The sequence below is a fragment of the Electrophorus electricus genome, unplaced genomic scaffold (genome assembly GCF_041902795.1).
Source record: "Electrophorus electricus isolate QZ-2024a unplaced genomic scaffold, ASM4190279v1 Scaffold84, whole genome shotgun sequence".
Taxonomy (NCBI): domain Eukaryota; kingdom Metazoa; phylum Chordata; class Actinopteri; order Gymnotiformes; family Gymnotidae; genus Electrophorus; species Electrophorus electricus.
This window is the reverse complement of record NW_027658801.1, coordinates 80001-87500: the sequence shown is the minus strand read 5'-3', so window position 1 is coordinate 87500 and position 7500 is coordinate 80001. Positions and strand designations below refer to the sequence as shown.

Below are 7500 nucleotides of genomic sequence, written 5' to 3'. Positions count from 1 at the left end.
AGAGCTACTTTGCTGGGTATGATTCTGTGACCTCTTGGGTCTGGAAATGTGGTACTTTGAATGATTAAAGAGTGAAACGGTCTGAAGTGTGCGCAGGTGTAAAGCAACCTTGCTAGGCATGAAGGTGTGACCTCCAGGGCCTGGAAGTCTGGTGGTAGTAGTAGTATGATTTAAAGGCACAAAGTGATTGAAGTGTGCCCAGGCCCAGAGCTACTTTGCTGGGCATGACTGTGTTTGACCTCTTGGGCCTGGAAGTCTGGTGGTAGTAGTAGTATGATTTAAAGGCACAAAGTGAATGAAGTGCCCAGGCCCAGAGCTACTTTTGCTGGGCATGACTGTGTTTGACCTCTTGGGCCTGGAAGTCTGGTAGTAGTAGTAGTAGTAGTAGTAGTAGTAGTAGTAGTATGATTTAAAGGTACAAAGTGAATGAAGTGTGCCCAGGCCCAGAGCTACTTTGCTGGGCATGACTGTGTTTGACCTCTTGGGCCTGGAAGTCTATTTCTAGGCTTATATAAAGGGTCAAACTTCTTGAAGTGTGCCCAGGCCCAGAGCTACTTTGCTGGGCATGACTGTGTTTGACCTCTTGGGTCTGGAAGTCTGGTGGTAGTAGTAGTAGTATGATTTAAAGGCACAAAGTGATTGAAGTGTGCCCAGGCCCAGAGCTACTTTGCTGGGCATGAATGTGTTTGAACTCTTGGGCCTGGAAGTCTGGTAGTAGTAGTATGATTTAAAGGCACAAAGTGATTGAAGTGTGCCCAGGCCCAGAGCTACTTTGCTGGGCATGACTGTGTTTGACCTCTTGGGCCTGGAAGTCTGGTGGTAGTAGTAGTATGATTTAAAGGCACAAAGTGATTGAAGTGTGCCCAGGCCCAGAGCTACTTTGCTGGGCATGAATGTGTTTGAACTCTTGGGCCTGGAAGTCTATTTCTAGGCTTATATAAAGGGTCAAACATCTTGAAGTGTGCCCAGGCCCAGAGCTACTTTGCTGTGCATGACTGTGGTTGACCTCTTGGCCCTGGAAGTCTGGTGGTAGTAGTAGTATGATTTAAAGGCACAAAGTGAATGAAGTGTGCCCAGGCCCAGAGCTACTTTGCTGGGCATGAATGTGTTTGAACTCTTGGGCCTGAAGTCTGGTAGTAGTAGTAGTAGTAGTAGTAGTAGTAGTAGTAGTATGATTTAAAGGCACAAAGGCTTGAAGTGTGCCCAGGCCCAGAGCTACTTTGCTGTGCATGACTGTGTTTGACCTCTTGGCTCTGGAAGTCTATTTCTAGGCTTATATAAAGGGTCAAACTTCTTGAAGTGTGCCCAGGCCCAGAGCTACTTTGCTGTGTATGACTGTGTGACCTCTTGGCCTGGAAGTCTGGTGGTAGTAGTAGTATGATTTAAAGGCACAAAGTGAATGAAGTGTGCCCAGGCCCAGAGCTACTTTGCTGGGCATGACTGTGTTTGACCTCTTGGGCCTGGAAGTCTGGTAGTAGTAGTATGATTTAAAGGCACAAAGTGATTGAAGTGTGCCCAGGCCCAGAGCTACATTGCTGGGCATGAATGTGTTTGAACTCTTGGGCCTGGAAGTCTATTTCTAGGCTTATATAAAGGGACAAACTTCTTGAAGTGTGCCCAGGCCCCAGAGCTACTTTGCTGTGTATGACTGTGTGACCTCTTGGCCCTGGAATTCTGGTGGTAGTAGTAGTAGTAGTAGTATGATTTAAAGGTACAAAGTGAATGAAGTGTGCCCAGGCCCAGAGCCAGGCCTGGGCAGCAGGGGGCGCTCCTGGCCATGCCCAGCGAGTTTCGTGCGAATCGGACCTGGTCCGGAAGAGATACGAAGGGAAAACTCATTACTCGTCGGGGTGGCACATCCAGGCTCTCGACCCTCCCAAAGCGTCCGACCAGGGTGCACCCTGCCGGGCATGGTTAGCCGCCAGCCCCCTTCCTGGAGGTCTGGTTGGCACGGGGTTTTGATTTATCGGTTTCATATCTCTGGGCTCCTTGGGAGCAGAAAGTCGGTTGAGGGCCCTTTGGAAAGAGCCGGGGCTGCCGTTTAACGCTGTCCAAGCGGCAGGCGAAGCGCACCCACCGTTTTACGCTATGATTTTTTAAAACCGCCGGGGCGGCAAACACAGGGCCGGTCGGGTTTGAAGACGAATATCTCTTCGGCCCTTGGGAGGAGAGAAGCAGCGCGGGTCACCTTTGAACGCGCTCGCTGCCAGGAACGTCTGGCGTAAAAGTTTCGTGGGAATCGGACGTTCCTAGGCTGAGAAGCGAGCGCCCGCCCTCGGGCGGTCGGGGGCCCCTTTCTCATTCCCGTCTGGGCTAAAAATACGAGGTCGGACCCGATGGACTCGGGAGACTGGAGAGTACCAGGGAGACCCTGGAAGCAGGCGACCCGACCCACGCTTCGCTGTCTCCTCGGCCTCGGGAGTAGAAGCGCGGGGACGGTGGCGTGGGCAGCAGGGGGCGCTCCTGGCCATGCCCAGCGAGTTTCGTGCGAATCGGACCTGGTCCGGAAGAGATACGAAGGGAAAACTCATTACTCGTCGGGGTGGCACATCCAGGCTCTCGACCCTCCCAAAGCGTCCGACCAGGGTGCACCCTGCCGGGCATGGTTAGCCGCCAGCCCCCTTCCTGAGGTCTGGTTGGCACGGGGTTTTGATTTTTCGGTTTCATATCTCTGGGCTCCTTGGGAGCAGAAAGTCGGTTGAGGGCCCTTTGGAAAGAGCCGGGGCTGCCGTTTAACGCTGTCCAAGCGGCAGGCGAAGCGCACCCACCGTTTTTACGCTATGATTTTTTTAAAACCGCCGGGGCGGCAAACACAGGGCCGGTCGGGTTTGAAGACGAATATCTCTTCGGCCCTTGGGAGGAGAGAAGCAGCGCGGGTCACCTTTGAACGCGCTCGCTGCCAGGAACGTCTGGCGTAAAGTTTCGTGGGAATCGGACGTTCCTAGGCTGAGAAGCGAGCGCCCGCCCTCGGGCGGTCGGGGGCCCCTTTCTCATTCCCCGTCTGGGCTAAAAATACGAGGTCGGACCCGATGGACTCGGGAGACTGGAGAGTACCAGGGAGACCTGGAAGCAGGCGACCGGAGACCCTGGAAGCAGGCGACCCGACCCACGCTTCGCTGTCTCCTCGGGCCTCGGGAGTAGAAGCGCGGGGACGGTGGCGTGGGCAGCAGGGGGCGCTCCTGGCCATGCCCAGCGAGTTTCGTGCGAATCGGACCTGGTCCGGAAGAGATACGAAGGGAAAACTCATTACTCGTCGGGGTGGCACATCCAGGCTCTCGACCCTCCCAAAGCGTCCGACCAGGGTGCACCCTGCCGGGCATGGTTAGCCGCCAGCCCCCTTCCTGAGGTCTGGTTGGCACGGGTTTTGATTTTTCGGTTTCATATCTCTGGGCTCCTTGGGAGCAGAAAGTCGGTTGAGGGCCCTTTGGAAAGAGCCGGGGCTGCCGTTTAACGCTGTCCAAGCGGCAGGCGAAGCGCACCCACCGTTTTTACGCTATGATTTTTTAAAACCGCCGGGGCGGCAAACACAGGGCCGGTCGGGTTTGAAGACGAATATCTCTTCGGCCCTTGGGAGGAGAGAAGCAGCGCGGGTCACCTTTGAACGCGCTCGCTGCCAGGAACGTCTGGCGTAAAAGTTTCGTGGGAATCGGACGTTCCTAGGCTGAGAAGCGAGCGCCCGCCCTCGGGCGGTCGGGGGCCCCTTTCTCATTCCCCGTCTGGGCTAAAAATACGAGGTCGGACCCGATGGACTCGGGGAGACTGGAGAGTACCAGGGAGACCTGGAAGCAGGCGACCCGACCCACGCTTCGCTGTCTCCTCGGCCCTCGGGAGTAGAAGCGCGGGGACGGTGGCGTGGGCAGCAGGGGGCGCTCCTGGCCATGCCCAGCGAGTTTCGTGCGAATCGGACCTGGTCCGGAAGAGATACGAAGGGAAAACTCATTACTCGTCGGGGTGGCACATCCAGGCTCTCGACCCTCCCAAAGTGTCCGACCAGGGTGCACCCTGCCGGGCTAAGAGAACAGCCAGGTGAACCCTGGAGGTTCCGAACTCCAGACCCCTGGACCCGACGGCTCAGTCCGCCTCAGGTGCACTACAGAGGTCCTCGGGCTGTCCCTGAGTGCATTAAAACGGAAATCAGAATTACTCCCCCGGGTGGCACTTCCAGGCTCTCGACCCTCCCAAAGTGTCCGACCAGGGTGCACCCTGCTGGGCATGGTTAGCCGCCAGCCCCCTTCCTGGAGGTCTGGTTGGCACGGGGTTTTGCAAATAGGTCCCGTCGGGTATATGGGAGAGCAAAGAGAATCAATGGGGTCCAAGCACTAAATTCATCCAGTGGCGTTCTCTGGAAGCCCAAGGGGAGTCCGAGGGGTGTTCGGCCGGCAAGGGGAGCTCTCCCTCGGACACATGATCAAACGCCTGTCCCTACCGAAAGTGGTGTGCTCTGGATGCCCCCCCCCCCCCCCATCCCCCGAGGGGGGTGCTTATCCCGCGAGGGGAGCCCTCCTCGGGTTAAGTGAACCATCATGCCGATTCCCCTATGGAAGTGGGCACATCCAGGCACACAGTCTGCTTTGCTCTCCCCGACCCGAGTGCGTCTGTTGGGCTGAGTGTACGCCCAGGCAACTGGATCCAATGGCTCAGTCCGCCGCAGCGTGCTTCGACGATGGGTCGTACAGCCATGCCACCAGGGTGGGCGTGTTTGTAAATGTACCAGTGGATTCTCGTCGGCCTGCCACATCCATGGTATCGACCCACCAGGCCTGTCCGACCAGGGGTTGACCCTGGACGGGCACGGTCTGTGGTTTGGCCCTTGTCCTAGATGAAATCGGGCACGGGGTTTCTGGCCAGGTACCATCGGGTTACTGGGAGAGGCGGCTTCGGTCTCCAGGTGAGACCAATGGTGAAGCAGCACGAGGCAATGGAGAGCATGCAAAAGCGATGGGGAAGCCATGCACGCAATGGCCACGAAAAAAAAAAAAAATCACCACGGAAGGAACGTGAAGAACAAGGAGGAGTGTAGTGACACTGCCCAAAGCTGCCCGGTGTTGCAGGGGTCTATTGGTGTGTTGCTTCCTTGTTTGGTAGAGTGGAGTACCAGACCCGCCAGGGGTAGGCAAACCATTCCCCCTACGGTAAGTGAGGAGCCAGCCATTTGACGAGCGGGTGTCCACGTGTACGGGTGCGAGCGCTATCCCCCCACACGGGGTTAGGCCACGGCCTTAGGTGGACGTCTGCCGACCAGCCCCGGCTGATCCAGAACTTCTGATGTGGAGAGCGGTTTTGACAGATCCTCCCTGGTCTAGCGGGTCAAGCCTCTGATGGGGGGTGGGGGTTATTTGTAACCCATCCCAGAACTCTCTGGGGGAGACTCAGACGGCCAGTCTGTCTACTCAGTTGTCCTATACTGGTGTCTGTGGTTTGGAGGAAGGGAGTGCCTGCTTTGTTGGCCTCCTCTTCAAACCTACCTGGGCCCACGAATCACTCTTCTTGGTTACATCACGAAACGTAGGTTGAGCGAGGCTAGGGGGGAGGGAATTCGACGAGGTCTTTCCCTTGTCCCCCCACCAGCGGCCCACGAAAATCAAAACGGCGTGAAGAGGAGGAACGCCGAAAGCACCTGGAGTCGGCCGTCCGCACCTCCGGAGGAGTGGACGGGGTACGGTGCGGGCATGACCGGATGGGACAGCTTTGCATCAAGGTGAGAGGTCGGCGTCCGAAGGCCAGAGGGCGGTGCGCGAGCACGTTTACACTGGCCGCGGAAGCTGTCCTGGGTAGCCCTGTATGGCGTCTGGACCTGACGGCGCACGCACTTACAACCCGCTGCTTCCTAGCCCCCGGAAGGGAGGCGGATGTCACTCGTGGTTCATCCCAGACCACGGTGCAAACTACCTGGTTGATCCTGCCAGTAACATATGCTTGTCTCAAAGATTAAGCCATGCAGGTCTAAGTGCACACGGCCGGTACAGTGAAACTGCGAATGGCTCATTAAATCAGTTATGGTTCCTTTGATCGCTCCACACGTTACTCGGATAACTGTGGTAATTCTAGAGCTAATACATGCAAACGAGCGCTGACCCTTCGGGGGATGCGTGCATTTATCAGACCCAAAAACCCATCCGGGGGGCTCGGGCCCCCGGCCGCTTTGGTGACTCTAGATAACCTCGGGCCGATCGCGCGCCCTCCGCGGCGGCGACGTCTCATTCGAATGTCTGCCCTATCAACTTTCGATGGTACCATAGTCGGCTCGATTCCGGAGAGGGAGCCTGAGAAACGGCTACCACATCCAAGGAAGGCAGCAGGCGCGCAAATTACCCATTCCCGACACGGGGAGGTAGTGACGAAAAATAACGATACAGGTCTCTTTCGAGGCCCTGTAATCGGAATGAGCGTATCCTAAACCCATGGGTGAGGACCCATTGGAGGGCAAGTCTGGTGCCAGCAGCCGCGGTAATTCCAGCTCCAATAGCGTATATTAAAGTTGCTGCAGTTAAAAAGCTCGTAGTTGGATGTCGGGAGTGGGCTGGCGGTCCGCCGCGAGGCGTGCCACCGCCTGTCTCAGACCCTGTCTCCCGGTGCCCCCCGGATGCCCTTGGCTGGGTGTCCGGACGGGGCTCGGAGCGTTTACTTTGAAAAAATTAGAGTGTTCAAAGCGGGCCCGCTTCTCGCCTGAATACCTGAGCTAGGAATAATGGAATAGGACTCCGGTTCTATTTTGTGGGTTTCCTGAACCAGGGCCATGATTAAGAGGGACGGCCGGGGGCATTCGTATTGCGCCGCTAGAGGTGAAATTCTTGGACCGGCGCAAGACGGACGAAAGCGAAAGCATTTGCCAAGAATGTTTTCATTAATCAAGAACGAAAGTCGGAGGTTCGAAGACGATCAGATACCGTCGTAGTTCCGACCGTAAACTATGCCGACCCGCGATCCGGCGGCGTTATTCCCATGACCCGCCGGGCAGCGTGAGGGAAACCACGAGTCTGTGGGTTCCGGGGGGAGTATGGTTGCAAAGCTGAAACTTAAAGGAATTGACGGAAGGGCACCACCAGGAGTGGAGCCTGCGGCTTAATTTGACTCAACACGGGAAACCTCACCCGGCCCGGACACGGAAAGGATTGACAGATTGATAGCTCTTTCTCGATTCTGTGGGTGGTGGTGCATGGCCGTTCTTAGTTGGTGGAGCGATTTGTCTGGTTAATTCCGATAACGAACGAGACTCCGGCATGCTAAATAGTTACGCGGCCCTCCGCGGTCGGCGTCAAACTTCTTAGAGGGACAAGTGGCGTTCAGCCACGCGAGATGGAGCAATAACAGGTCTGTGATGCCCTTAGATGTCCGGGGCTGCACGCGCGCCACAATGGTTGGATCAGCGTGTGCCTACCCTACACCGAGAGGTGCGGGTAATCCGCTGAACCCCATTCGTGATGGGGACTGGGGATTGCAATTATTCCCCATGAACGAGGAATTCCCAGTAAGCGCGGGTCATAAGCTCGCGTTGATTAA

General features: G+C 56.4%; 1 non-coding gene across 1 annotated transcript in view; it reads left to right on the top strand.

Moving 5' to 3' along the window:
• Positions 1-5886: 5886 nt before the first annotated feature.
• Positions 5887-7500, top strand: part of LOC145656652 (18S ribosomal RNA) — a 1802-nt gene continuing 188 nt past the window's right edge. The window contains exon 1 of the ribosomal RNA XR_014122255.1: positions 5887-7500. This exon is cut by the window's right edge and continues 188 nt beyond it. This is a non-coding gene — a ribosomal RNA (18S ribosomal RNA).